The sequence below is a fragment of the Canis lupus genome, chromosome 21, assembly GCF_048164855.1.
Source record: "Canis lupus baileyi chromosome 21, mCanLup2.hap1, whole genome shotgun sequence".
Classification (NCBI taxonomy): Eukaryota; Metazoa; Chordata; class Mammalia; order Carnivora; family Canidae; genus Canis; species Canis lupus.
The window spans coordinates 40943475-40958992 of NC_132858.1; the positions used below are offsets into that span (position 1 = coordinate 40943475).

General features: G+C 40.8%; 1 protein-coding gene across 3 annotated transcripts in view; it reads left to right on the forward strand.

Annotated features, from left to right (window-relative positions):
- The window catches only part of LHFPL3 (LHFPL tetraspan subfamily member 3), a 559454-nt gene that overhangs the window by 475515 nt on the left and 68421 nt on the right, over window positions 1-15518 (forward strand). The window lies entirely within an intron of this gene.

Genomic DNA, 15518 nt, shown 5'->3' on the forward strand with positions numbered 1-15518 from the left:
AATATTAATTCTTCCAATCCATGAGCACAGAATATCTTTGCATTTATATGTGTCTTCTTCAATTTCCTTCATCAATGTCATAGATCTTTAACCTCCTTGGATAAAGTTATTCCTAGGAATTTTAATATTTGTGATGCATTTGTAAATGGCATTTCTTAATTTCTTTTTCTGATCATTTAAATTTAAATTTCATTTAAATTCTGATCATTTAATTTCTCTTTCTTTTTAGTGTATAGAAATGCAACTAAGTTCTGTATATTGATTTTGTATTCTGCAACTTTACTGAATTCATTTACTAGCTCTAACAATTTTTTTAGAATCTTTAGGATAGAATCTTTAGGATCTTTAAGATCATATCATTTGCAAATAGACACAATTTTACTTCTTAACAATTTAGATGCCTTTTATTTCTTTTTCTTGCCTCATTGTACATTTAGGACCTCCAGTACTATATTGAATAGCGGTAGTAAAAGTGGGCACCTTTGTCTTGTTCTGATCTTGGAGGAAAAGATTTCAACTTGTCACCATTGAGTATAACGTTAGCTATGGATCTGTCATTCACGGCCCTTCCTATGTTGAAGCACATTCTCTCTCTCTGACATATTTAATTCGTTGAACATGTTATCATGAAAGGATGTTGTATTTTGTCAAGTGCTTTTTCTGCATCTACTGAAATGATCATATGGTTTTAATCTTTTATTGGTGTAGCATTGGTTTGCTTATGTTAAACCATCTTTGCATCCCAGAGACAAACCACCTTGGTCATGATGTACAAGCCCTTTAGTATGTCATTGGGTCAGTTTGCTAACATTTTTTGAGAATTTTTGCATCTCTATTCATCAGGGATACTGACCTATAGTTTTCTTTTCCTATAGTGGTCTTTTTTGGCTTTAGCACAAGAGTAATGCCAGCCTCATAAAAGGAGTTTGGAAATTTTCCCTTTTATTCAATTTTTGGAAGAGTTTGAAAAGGATTGGCATTAGTTTAGTAGAGGGGCACCTGGGTGGTTCAGTCAATTGAGCGTCTGATTCTTGGTTTCAGCTCAGCTCATGACCTCAGGGTGGAGAGAGGAAGCCTTGAGCTGGGCTCCTGCTTACTGTGGCGTCTGCTTGAGATTCTTTCTCTCCCTCTCGCTCTGCCCCTCGCCTTGCTCACACATGCTCATACATGCACAGGCTCTCTCTCATAAATAAATAAATAAATAAATAAATAAATAAATAAATAAATAAATATTTTTTTGAATTAATGTTTGATAGACCTCATCAGGGAAACCACCTAGTAGTGAACTTCTGTTTGTTGGGAAGTTAATTACTAATTCAATCTCCTTACTACTGATCTGTTCAGATTTTCTATTTCTTCATGATTCAGTCTTTGAATATTGTATTTTTCTAGGAATTTATCTATTTCTTCTAGGTTATCCAGTTTGTTGGTATATACTGATTCATAGTATTCTCTTATAATCCTTTGTATTTGCGTGGTATCAGTTATAATGTCTTCTCCTTTCTAATTTTATCTATTTGAATCTTCTCTTTTTTCTTCATCTAGCTAATGTTTTGTCAGCTTTATCTTTAAAAAAAAACAGCTCTTAGTTTCATTGATCTTTTCTATTGTCCTTCTAGTGTCTATTTCATTTATTTCTACTCTATGTTCTTTCTTTTCTTCTACTAGTATTGGCTTAGTTCTTCTTTTTCTAGTTCTTTGAGGTGTAATGTTAGGTTGTTTGTTTGAGATACTTATTTTTCTTGATGTAGGCATTTATCACTATGTATTTCCCTCTGAGAACTGCCTTTGATGTATCTCATTAGTTTCGGTATGTTGTGTTTCCATTTTAATTTATCTCAAGCTACTTTTTATTTCCCTTTTGATTTCTACTTTGACCCATTGGTTGTTCAAGAGTGTATTCTTTAATTTTCATATTTGTGAACTTGCCCATTTTTCTCTGATTTGTAGTTGGAAAAAAATACTTGGTAATATCTCAACCTTAGACTAGCTAACACTTGTTTTGTGACCTAACAAACAATTGATTATGAAGAATGTTCTGTGTGTGCTTGCAAAGAATGTGTATTCTGCTGCTTTTGGATGGAATGTTCTATATATGTCTGTTAGGTCCATTGGTCTAAAATATAGTTCAAGTCCAATGTTTCCTAACTGATTTTCTGTCTGGATGATCTCTTCATTGTTTTAAGGTAGGATATTCAAGTCTCCTACAAGTATTATATTATCTGTTTTTCTCTTGAGATATATTAGTATTTGCATAATATATTTGAATGCTCTGATGTTGGGTGCATCTATATTTACAATCATTATATCCTCTTGATGAATTGGCTCCTTTATCATTATATAATGGCCATTTATTTATTTGTTTGTTTTTTAATTATTTAAATTCCAGTATAACTAACATGCAGTGTTAAATGAGTTTCAGGTGTACAGCATAATAACTCAACAATCCTATACATTACTCAGTGCTCATCACAATAAGTGTGCTTTTAACCTCCTTCACGTCTCCTCTGGTAACCATGAGTTTGTTCTCTAGAGTTAAGAGGTTTTTTGTTTATCTCCCTTTTTCATTTGTTTGTTCCCTAAATTCCACATATAAGTGAAATCATATGGTATTTGTCTTTCTCTGACTGACTTATTTCATTTAGCATTATATCCTCTAGCTCTATCCATGTTGTTGCAAATGGCAAGATTTCATTCTTTTTTATGGCTAAGTAATATTAGTGTGTGTGTGTGTGTGTGTGTGTGTGTGTATCTCCCAATCTTTATCTATAATGGCCTCCTTTATCTCTTGTTACAGCTTTTGAATTGCAATCCATTTTTCCTAATATAAATGTAGCTCTCTCTGCTCTCTTTTGGTTCCACTTGGATGAAATATCTTTTCCTTTCCTTCACTTTCAACCTACATGTGTCCTTGAAGCTGAAGTGTCTCTTGTGGACATCTGGTGGCTGAGTCTGGTTTTTATCCATTCAGTCCCTCTATGCCTTTTGATTGGAGAATTTAATCCATTTACCTTCAGAGTAGCTACAGATAGGTAAGGACTTACTATTGGCATCACACTGATTGTTTTCCGGCTGCTTTGGAGTTCCCATGTTCCTTTCTTCCTCTCCTGATGTTTGCCTTTGTGAAATGATGATTTTCTATAGTGGTAGGCTCTGATTCCCTTCTTATCTTTTCTAAGTTTTGCTTTGAGGTTTCATGAAGTTGGCATAAAGTACCTTATAGATATAACTGTCTGTTTTATACTGATTACAACTTAATATCAATCACATACAAAAACTTTACTGTTATAGTTCCCCCTTTTATATTTTTGATGTCACAATTTACTACTTTTTATATTATGTATTCATTAATGCGTTATTGTAGCTGTAGTTTTTTAAGTATTTTTGTCCTGTAACCTTTATACTAGAGTTGTTAACACACCACCATATTAGAGTATTCTGAATTTGACTATATACTTACTCTTACCAGTGTGTTGTAGATTGTCATATTTTCATGTTATTAATTAGTGTCCTTTCATTTCAGCTTAAAGAACTCCTTTCAGCATTTCTTTTAAAGTATGTCTAGTGGTAATGAACTTTCTCAGCGTTTGTTTCTCTGGGAAGGTCTTTATCTCTCCTTCATTTGTGAAAGACAGCTTTGTCATATAGAGTATTCTTGGTTGGCAGTCTTTAAACCTGAGCACTTTGAGTATAACATCCCACTCTCTCCTGGCCTATAAGGTTTCTGCTGAGAAATCCACTGTTGGCTTCATTGGGGTTTTCTTCTAAGTTACAAGCTTTTTTTCTCTTCCTACCTTGAAGATTCTGTCTTTGACAGTTTTATTACACAGTACCCCCTGCCCTTATCCATGGCTTTGCTTTTCACAGTTTCAGTTATTCACAGTTAACTGTGGTTCAGAAGTAGATGATCCTCCTTCTGACGTACCATCAGAAGGTTAATAGCAGCCTACATGATGTCACAAAGCCTGTGTCTCATCACATTGGCATCTCATCAAAGAGGCATTTTATTCTCTCACATCATCTCAAGAAGAAGAATGAGTACACTAAGATAAAATATTTTGAGTGATAGACCACATCACATAACTTTTATTACAATGTACTGTTCCTTTATTTTATCATTACGTATTAATCTCTGTGCCTAACTTATAAATTAAGCTTTATCATAGGTATGTATGTATAGTAAAAAACATGGTCTGTATAGTTTGGTATTATCCACAGTTTCAAGTCTCCAATGGGGTCTTGGAAAGTGTCCCCTGCAGATTAGGGGGGACTACTATAAGATAAGGAGCCTATACCTCTTTAAGTTGAGTTTGGAGACTGATGAGTTGCATGGAGTTGGATGCCCAAATCTTGCCCCACATTTGGGAAGTTCTCTGCCATTATTTCTTTAAAATACCTTCTACACTCTTCTCTCTCTCTTCCCTTCTGGAACTCCAATAATTCAGATTGCTTGTTGTGATAGTTTCCAGGAGACTCCCTGAAGTGACTAGTAGGATCCACATACCCTTGCTATGTTTTGGCTACCTTACTGGGCAGCTTATCAAGATTCATCAAGAGAGAAATGGGCTGCCTCTTTGGCAGCACCCCACACAACTGAGGAAACTGGCCACTCACTCACTCACACTCTTACTTTCCCCCATGGGAGAAATTGCAGGCCTAGAAGGGTTCTCTGAGCCCTGAGCTGTGCCACCTTGGGGGTAGGGTGATGCAAGTAAAGTCACACTTTACTCTCTCAGTGCATCCGATCTCAAATTTTTTGGTTCTAACCACATGCTCTTTCATCCCTGGGTGATTATCTAAGATGATGTTTTCCCAGGACTGCTGAATAATGGCTGAGAGTGACTGGATCTGGTTCATGGGGCGCTTTGGAGTCCACGGCCTGTATGTCTGAGGCCTGTATGTCTGTGACATGACACACAGGTGGACAAGACTCCACCTAGATCCCTTAGCATATGATGCTGGTGATAGAACTAAAGCTGAACAGGTCTGTAGCCTAGTCCTCAGAGGTATGGAGTTGTTTCTAGGTATATAGTTGGGACCACAGTTGGTAACTCAGCTGCCTGGGTGCAGGCCTGTCTCCTAAAACAGTTCTCCTCCGTCTTGAACTACCCCAGGGTGTCACAGTTTTCCACCCAGACCCCACAACTCCCACAAAGGCACTTTTGGCCTTGAACATATTCCAAACTGTTGTTGAGGAGGGGATACAAGTGACAAATGCTTGACTCAGCCATCTTGCTCATATCACTTCTTCTGAATACCCAGACTAATCTTTAGGGCATGTTTTCTGCCTTAAAAAAAATTATGTGGTGTTGAATTTTTTAATAAGTCTAACAGGTGTGCTTGCCAAGGAAAGTCCATTCTGTGAGTTTTAGCAAGTATCCATAGTGGTGAAGACAGTGGAAACTGAGTCTGGGCAGGCTGCCCCACATCCTTCTCCAAGGCCCTGTGGACCACTCCTAAGCAGCACAGGCTTCTGCTAAGAGCATCCACCCCAGGGCATGGCAGGGCTTCTCTGCAGAAGGAGAAGAGGCAAGGAAGTAAAGAGTTCTGATTCAGAAGCACTTGCAGCTGTGGGCAAGAGACAGTTAATGCAGATTCCCTCTGATGTGAGGGCTGAGGTGGGGAATATTCTGAAATAGGATAGTGATTTACCCCCTAAGAACATTTATCTGTCCCTGTCCCTGTTCCTCAGAACCAAATCTTCAAGTCCCAGAAGATAAAACTGTGTGGCGCCAAAGGTTCTAGAAGACAAAGGCTGGATTTTTTAAAGGTATTTCATGTTATGTGAATGAGGTGGACCACTAAATTTGAGGTATCTGATTTATCCTATGACATGGCCACCTCACGACACTGCTTTATAAAACCTTGTTTGCAAATTTTTAGAGGCCTTAAAGAGGTTGAGCTTTTAGAGTTGCAAAAGCAGTGGTTCCCAAAGAAATGAATAAAATAACCAGTTCTCCCAGCTCCAGGTGAAACCTCATTTAGATACAATAAATTGCACAAATACGAATATAGGTGAAGCACTTTGCAAACACAGATTAAGTACGGTAATCAAAGGCTGGTAAATTTACCAAGAGTTTTAGAGAGCTATTTAGTTCCCCTGAATTGTAGGGTGGAGATGAGAACAGCCTGTATATATTAAAAAGGCATCAACACCAGAGAGAGAAGTTGTGTATTTAGCGAGGCACAAGGGACTGTAACATAGAGCTTGGTGACAGTATCATCCGGAGAAGGAAGTGGGGGGCACTTCAAACCCAATGACCATAAGTGGAGCTTTATACCCTGAGGAGTCTTCCATGAGACTAGGTGACTGGATGGGGCTTCAGTAACCCAGGGCTCAGACTGAATTCCAGAAGCGATCTTTGTCTGAAAGATCTTTATCAAAGGTGGAAAACACAGAGCCTAGGTATGACTCTAGTGTAGTCATGATGTGTCTAAATGCAAATGTCCAGAAGTATTCAGTTGTGGTCCAAGGAGGTAGTCAATGCAGGAAATGCTAAATGCTTAGTATAACACATTTATCAGGTAAAAACAAAGTCCCTAAATCATCTTCGTCTAATTCTGAAAGTTTGTTTTCTGCTGCACGGTTTCTCATTGTCACCACAATTGACATTCTGGACCAACTGGTTCTTTGTGGGGAGGGGAGTTTTCTTGTATATGACAGGGTATGTAGTAGCATGCTTGACCTCTATACCCACTGTAAGCCAGTAGCAATAAAACAAAATATATCCAGTCATTGCCAAGTATCTCCTAGGATCCAAAATTTCCCCTGGCTGAGAACCACCAGCCTAGAGGAAGGAGCTACTTTTTCTAGTTCATACAAAAGCACCCTATGAGCTGGTGGTAGCATGTTAGCAAACCCATCTGTGTCCACCCCTAACACCAAATAAGCCATATCATCTTGGGGGAATTCTAGATGAAACAGAGGTTCAGATGGCTGTGATCTTCAGCAAAAGGCTAACCCAGAGGGACACCTGGGTGGCTCAGTGGTTGGGCGTCTGCCTTTGGCCCAGAGCGTGATCCCTGGATCCGGGATCGAGTCCCACATCAGGCTCCTTGCAGGGAGCCTGCTTCTCCCTCAGTCTGTGTCTCTGCCTCTCTCTCTCATTGTCTTTCATAAATAAAAATCTTAAAAAAAAAAAAAAAAAGGCTAACCCAGAAAGAAGGGACATGGCTGGGAAGGAAAAAGATAGAATTTTAAAGGACAATGAATCCAGAGGTTGCTTCATTTTCATTGTTCATTCTCCCAAGAACTGTTTGTTGAGTGTCCACTGTGTGGCTGGCTTGGGGCTATACACTGTAAGGCCTACAAAACCATACTATCATGGAGTTCCAGGCCTGCAGAACTTTATAGCCTGCATGAGGAGGTGATCAGAGACATGTCCAATGGTAGGATTACACACAGTAGCAGCATGTGATATACAGAAATAGTGATACGTCGGATACAGAGCCAGTCCTGCAGCACCATATGCAGAGAATGGTATTGCAAGCTCCTGTGATTAATAAGTAATTTCAGAGAAGGAAGGTGAGTTCATTCCATTAAATTCTATTGCCCAAATATTTTGTTAGTATCTTTTATCTGAACGAAGAGTTTGGAAGGCCCAGGTTGTAGGCCTAGTCCAGTCCTAACCAGCTACATGACCTCTGACAGCCACTTAACTGCTCTAAGTCTCCATTTCCCCATCTCTAAAATGGCAGGGCTGGGCTGGATCATTCCTCAGGCCCTTCTAGCTACTACATTCCCTGACTCTGAGCCCTTTTGGCTAAGTGTCTCCAGGTGATTGTACTTAATAAGCAGTTTTGGTTTTCTCTATTCTGAGCTTAATTTATCATCCTACGATGTATTTCATCTCAGAATGTGCTATGTAAAAATCTGTATTTCCAAGTCTGCAATATCTTTAGCTTGAAATATATATTATGCCATAAAAATCACTATAGATTTGTGAAGTAAAACTTAGAAACATTAAATTAGCCCATAAGAGCTTTAAAATTAATTTGATCTTGAATGTGCCTGTGAATGAATGGGCTTGACATAAGCCTTTCAATTTTTCGCTCCACTTCAGAGAGCGCACAAAGTACAAACTGTAAATCAACCTCCACATTTGCTGATATGGCCACTAAGCTGGAAAAAAAAAAAAGAGAGATGTCTAATAAACTATTCAAACAAGATTAAGGAGCTTGGAAAGCACAGGGTCCCAGCTTGTGACTTTCCTTCTTTGAATTATGCTCATGTGACTCAGGTGGTGTCTAGACACACAGAGTGGACACTGGAAGAAGGTCTAGTAACTCAGGATGGAATAGGATTTAGCTTTTATCCATTTTGAGCAGGCATGTATGAGAAAGAAAAAGACAGTATGTTCTCAGGTGGCAAAGAGATAGAAAGAACTGGGACTGAGGTCAGTAGGATAAAAATGTTCACTTCACTTCTCCACTCAGATTGGCATGGGCCAAGCATAGCAACAGTCAGCTTGACGGACTGGAGTGTATGCAGACACCAAGAGTCGTCCACATTATGTCCAATATATTGGTACAGAATTCACCATCACACATTAGCTGCTCTGTGAAAGGGGAATCAATATGGAAATATGATGGACTTGGGATCAGACTGACACAGGATAAAATCTTAACTCTACCACTGTCTAGTTGTGTGAACTTGGGCAAGGTATTTAACTTCTGGGGACCTCCATTTCCATATCTGTAAAATGGATGTGATAAGACCTATCATCAGAATTGTTGTGAGGATTAAATGAAATAATGTGTGTTTCAGGATCAAGTCAGCTGCATGTAGCAAAAAAAACAAATTAATAATGTGTTAAACCCAATAGGGGTTGACTTTTCATTATATAATATGAAGCCTAATGGTAGCAGTTTAGGGTAGACAGGAGGACTCTGTAATGTCAAGGATGCTCCAGTTTCCTTCTTGATTGTGCTGTATTCTCTTTAGCATGTGGCTTTTATCTTTGAGATTACCTTGTGATCTTAAGATGGTTGCTGCAGCTCTGGCCATCACATTTGCATTTCAGACAGGAAGAAGGAAGAAGAGGGAAAAACAAAATAACCTGCCTCCCAGCTGAGTTTTTAACCCACAGCTTTTATTTATAATTCACTCAACTATTTCTAATTCATTGGCTATACCTGTCTTCAAGAGAGACTGGAAAAGTTAGGATTTTAGCTATAAACATCAGTACCCCCAACAATATAGGAGATTATGGCAAAGGGGGAGACTAGGTAGTGGACAATTAATTAGCAATCTCTCCTTTTATGTAAAGCACGTAGCAAATGCAAGGCATTCCATGAATAATAGCTATTTTATTTCACTCATTCTTAAAGCTATTTTAGAAATATTTGGCCCAATTCACCCTGCTGACTCCCTCAGAAGATGTCTAGACCCTCGACCACAGCCCTTTGCATATTTGAAAGCAGCTGTCCTATGCTCATCAGGCCATCTCAGTTCCATACTGCTTGCCCCAGGTCCTTCTGGTCAAACAATATTGTCAGAGTCCTGCACATTCTTCTCTAAACTAAATTTCTCTTCAGCTGTGGCTCCCACAGTAGAACTCAATGATCCAGGTATGGGCAACCCAAGAGGAAACAGAAATGGTTCATCAGCTTCCTAGTTTCAGACCCTCTCGCTGCCACTCATTCCTGCCATGCCTGACTTCTAAATCAGCTCTGGGGACCTCATTTAGCAGAGACTCTGATACAGCTCGGGTCAACTTCCCTTGGCTCTGTGTCCTCAGAGCAGAGAAGCTGGAGGACCCCAGGACTCCTGGGTCTCAAAGTTCTCAGGCAGGCAGGAGGGTGTCGCTGCCCACTGAATTAGCAGGGAAAAGGTTAAGAGGAGGGACAGACACCTGGGTGGCTCAGTGGTTGAGCATCTGCTTTTGGCTCAGGGCATGATCCCAGGGTCCTGGGATCAAGTCCCACATTGGGCTCCCTGCCTGGAGCCTGCTTCTCCCTCTGCCTATGTCTCTGTCTCTCTCTGTGTCTCTCATGAATAAATAAATAAAATCTTTTTTTAAAAAAGGTCAAGAGGACAGTCTCTCAGGATGGGAAGGGAAGAGTCCCAACCCCAAGAAACTGAGAGCTCAGTAACTCACATCTAGCCCTCTCCTTTGTCCCCTTGTCTGAAACCAATGGACCTAGATGCTCAGATATTCTTCCAGCAAAAGAGCAGTGTCCCAAGGGTACAGGACATGTGTTCAGGAGCCACTGGCCTGACAGTCCTTCCCAGGGAGTAAGGCCACCAGGGCTCAGGAAAGCACAGCCAGCTGGCCCTCCTGGTATCTAACCATAAGGGTGTTGGGCAGTCTCCCCAGGCCAGAGCAGCTAAAGAGGTCAGACATATGGAATAAATAGGAAGGTAGGAGGAAAAACTTGTCAAACATACCGACTCTCAAAGTCCAAAGCCTCATAAGAGGTCCAGGCTGCAGTCTGGCCCACTGGTCTCAGGACTGAAACACAGCTCTCACTCTCTGGGAAGACAGAGCACCCCCAAGAAGGCCTCCCAGAGGGTTCAACTTTCACTGACCAAGGCGTCCACAGCCTGGCTTGCCCACCATCAAAGGCAAGCAGAAATGGGCAAAAATAAAGGGAAGAGAGTAGAAAAAAAATTAAAAGACTTACTCTTATAATAGAGAGTGTTCAAGGTCACACACAGGTGCCTTTCTAGTCATGGGTTGCTGAGCTGCTCATGGAATATAAAAAAGAAGAAAGAGTGGCTTCCCTTTGCATAGGATGAGGATCCTTCCTGGTTTCCCTAGGAGTCCCAGTTTATGCCTGCTGACCTGATGAAATTACTAATAGGGGGCACCTGGGTGACTCAGCCAGTTTGAGTGTGTCTGACTGTTGGTTTCAGCTCAGGTCATGATCTCAGGATCCTGAGATCAACCTCCTCGAGCTTCCCTCAGTCTCTGCACCCAGCATGGAGTCAGCTTGTCCCTCTCCCTCCCTCTCTGCTCCTCCCCTCACTTGTTTTCTCTCAAGTGAATGGATAAAATCTTTAAAAATAGTAATAATAATAATTACTGATAGCACTCAGTTTCACTCTCAAGAGTGACCTGATTGGACCACAAATGACAGGGTGGCTCCACCTTGGGGAGGGACTAGGAGCAATAAAAATCATTGTTTTGATAACTTTTCCCCTGTAACTCATATTTATACCAAGAAATTGACCATTTTACCATGTGATCATGTTCAGCTTTATAAATTAAAAATTTTAGTCTTGTCCAAGCTATCTTAATCAAAGTACTGTGTCATCAATCTGCCCTCTTATTCTCAACAACAACAAAAAATACTGTCCAGGCATAATGATGATATGAAATTAACTGAGAGTTCTGACAGAAGTGCAGCCTGCACAGTTTAGTTTTTCATCCCCCTGATTGCTAGAAAATTCAATTCAGACAGTTCCAACTTAGGTAAGAGAGCTTTGAAGGAACTACTCGTGCTCTCAGAACTTTTCTGTACTTACAAGTATTTTTTTTCTCTAAGAAATGGTTTGTTTCTTTTGAAGGAAAAACAGAAAATTGTTAAAAAAGAAAAAAAAGACAAGCAAGGAGCAACATTTGGACCCAAGAGCTATATGTCAGCCTCTGTGTAACCATATCCTATATCAGAGAAAAAGTCTAGGGCAGCACAACACCATGATGGGAGAGTAACCTGCAGCTCCCCCCTCCAGCGTGCCCTCACCCCAACCCCCCACATACCATCTCCCCAGGAGCCCTACTTACTTACACCAAACCACCAGGCACCCCAACAGGATTGCCAGTCTCTGAGAGCCGTCATGCAGCACCATGTTCTCATTTGAAGAATAAGAGGCAGTGGGATTTTCCTGCATTGTGAAAAGATTGTGAAGATTAATGAAGTAATGTCTCAGAGAACATCTTCATACGTCAGCAGAGGGTGCTCAGAATGCTGTACAACACAGGAAGATATGAGATACTGTATTCAGAGCAGCCAAACATGAATCTGAACCCTTACCAAACCTGATCTACTGTTTGCTAGTTAGTGCCTGTGGGTAAGAGACTGAAGCCTCACTGTCCTCATCTGTAAAAGGAGGGCTGGAAATACCTTCTAGGATGTCAAGCAAATGGGTAAGACAGTGTGAGGCAATGCCTGTCGTACCAGAGACTCTCTCAGTCTCTCTCCATGATTAGCCCTTCAGTTATTTGAGGACTAATGATGTGTGTGTAATGTAAATTTTTCCAGCCCTCTTGCTTCTCCTATTTTTCTGTCTTTTGCCATTTCGGTGGCATATGGGTGAAAGCCAGGCTGGAATAGCGAGAAAGCTTTGAAGTAAAAAGAACTTGAAACTTCTAGAAATCAGCATTGCCCTTTGTTATTTTCTGCTCCCATAAAAGAGCTTGGCACAGAAGATAGACTTGAATATTTGGCGTGTTAGGGTTGAGATGCATCAGATAATTTTCAGTGGCCCCTTCTGGTGGAAAACCTAAGGTTGGTCATATTGTCCATCACTCTGTCAGCCACTATTAATACCCATAGCATTACATCCTCCAATGAGCATAAAGAACAGAACATAAAGAGTCACTATGAAGGACCAAATTTTGCTCCCAGCTACACGTTCAGGGACTTTAATTCATAGGGCTCGAGTGCATACATCTGAGGAGAGAATTTTCTTCACAACCCATGTTCATTCTGTCCAAATGTGTCACAGAGTAATACTTCTGTAAAGCATATTTAACCTAGCAAATTGAGTCTTAAAGCATATCTTTCGCTCTGTTATTTCTCATTTAGAGTACTCTTTCATCCACCTCAGCAAGCTCTTTGCCTGTCATGGCTCGCTACTTTGTCTTGGGATCTTTCTGTTTAGTATTTCTACTTGATGCAAAGGTCAGACCAGATGGTTAGAATAACTAAATCCTCAGGAGGACTTTCCTGTCTCTGGGTTCCATTAGGACCTAGCCTGAGGCTTCTTCTGAATCATCACCTCTATCTCCCTCTTCTGTATCTCTTAGATGTGCTTGGACAGCACCAGTGCATTTGCCTCCTGACTTTCAATATTCTATAACATCATTTGCCTCCTGAAATCACTTGCTGAGACCTATTAGACATCAATGGGGTCTGGCTGGGCAAGAGGGACCAAGATGGCAAGCCCATATGCCAGATAAGGTGTGACAGTCGCCATTGTCCTATAGAGACAAACACTTGCACAGTGGCAAGTGGACAGAAGGAATATCTAGGGCCAATAGCCAGCTGAAACACTTCCAGTGTTCCACTGACCAGCAAATAAACACGTATATGCATGGTCCACTCAGTGTAGCCTGCTCAGATCCTAGAGGCAGAGAAGGCAGCTTCGGTTTCATGATGATTTGGATGCAACATGCCCAAGGGATTTATTAGATCTCTGTAATGCTGAAAAGTGTGGTCATCTCAGCTGAAATGAACAGTGATGTTCTCAGATCGCTGAAGGCACTGTAGCCTTGGAGATGCAGGTAGGAGACGATTGTCAGCCAGATTTATATTTCTTTTTTTTAAAAAAAATTATTTATTCATTCATGAGAGACACAGAAAGAGAGAGAGGCAGAGACACAGGCAGAGGGAGAAGCAGGCTCCACGCAGGGAGCCCAATGTGGGACTCAATCCCGAGACTCCAGGACCACACCCCGGGCCAAAGGCAGGTGCTAAACCACTAAGCCACCCAGGGATCCCCCAGATTTATATTTCATAAATACATATAAGTTGACATTCTCTAGCATTTTCTTTTTGCCATTCATTCCTTCCTTGCATTCTCTTCCCTTGGATGGGTTCCATTGTGAATTTTCTGTAACACTTCACAGTGTAGCCTCTGGAGTCAAATGCCCTGGCTTCAAATCTTGGCCCTTCAGTTTACCATCCATATGGCCATGGGTGATACATTTAACCCTTAAGACCTCAGTTTACTGATCCTCACTAGTAGAAATGAAAATAGGGCCTACTAGATTGATGTCTTGAGATTAATTGAGTTAATCCTCATAAAGACCCTAGTATCAGACACAGAGTAGGTACACATTAAATATTGTTCAATCAACCAATGTTTGCTGTGTGTTTTATTCCTAAGAGTGATGTTTAGATTTGCTCTCCATGGTGCTGCACACTTTGCATCTAGGTAGGCAATGTCCAGAGCCTGTGAGATTCCCTGCAGGCATGAATAGCACTAGCAAGAAGGTAAGCTTAAATGAGATATGAGCCTGCAGTGGTCATCACTTGTTCTTCCATTCATTTCATTCACCAAATACTTTTTGAGCACCTACTATGTGTTAAGCACAGTTCTAGAAGATAGACCCAGGTAGACAAAACCCCACTCTTCCTGGAGTTTGTTTTCTGATGGGGAGAGATGGGCAATAAAGAAATTTAAAAGGCAAGACAATATCAGAGAGCTCAAAGTGCCATACAGAGAATTTAAACCAGGTAATATGTTAGACAGTGACCAAGCTCCTCCACAGGTTGTTTATTCAGGGAGGGTCTCTGAAGATGTGGCATTTAAGCCAAAACCTGGATATGGATCCAACAATAGCCAGTGATAAGGAATTTCATTCAATAGAAAGAGTAAGTGCAAAGATCCAAAGATGGGAATGAAGAGCCGTTTGGTTGAATGGTAGTAAGAGGGACAATGGTATGAAAGGAAGCAGGAAGGGAGGCTTGGGCCAGATCCCATAGGCTCCATAAGCCAGGGAAAGGAGTTTGGATTTCATTTCAACTGTGATGGGAGCCATTGGATCACTATGAACAGGGAATGATAAAATATAGTTAAATTTTTAAAGGTGCCTCCTGACTGTCTTGCCCTTCTCTTTACTGTCACTGGGTGTGGCTGGCCCTGCATGCTGAGGTATTTATTATCTTTGGAAAATGCTATCCTATACAGCCGCCACATGGAAATAAGTGCTCAGAAGACCAAGAGGCCAACATATTCTACTCTGAAAAGCCCACAGTTCTTTCACACTTTCAGGACATGACAAGATAAAAACAAGGATTAAGCAAGAAGTTTACCACCTGCCCTGGAAATTGAAAACCAAGAAAGATAGTACCAAGGCTGTGGTGAACATAAAATTGGGTCCTACCTTCCAGCACCCTGTTTTTCAGGAGTCCACTGTGCTCTCCTAGTCATTGCCATACTCCAGAAGGAATTGAAGGGTTACCCTGGCTGAGCAGTGAAATCCTAGGTCAACTTTTGGGATGTACCACAGACTAGATCCCAAGAACACTTGGCTCTTATAGATTATGACTCTGCCATTTTAGAGTCCCTTGTAGGAAGTACGTCTCATAGGATATCAATTTATCTCTAGGGACACATGAAAATTGCACCCAGTGTGGTTCTGAAGTCAATGCAGTGTGTTTCAAAATAACCCCACAGCCCAGTGACAGTAACATAAGCATCTTTCCTAATATTTCATCGTGATGAAGGTTTCTGTTCCATTTGGAGGCTATTGATGTATATACAACATGGGGCAAGGAATCGGGAACCCTAGGTTCTGCTGCCACTGACGGGTTCTGTTTAAATTTTGAGAAAGCACTTTGATCCT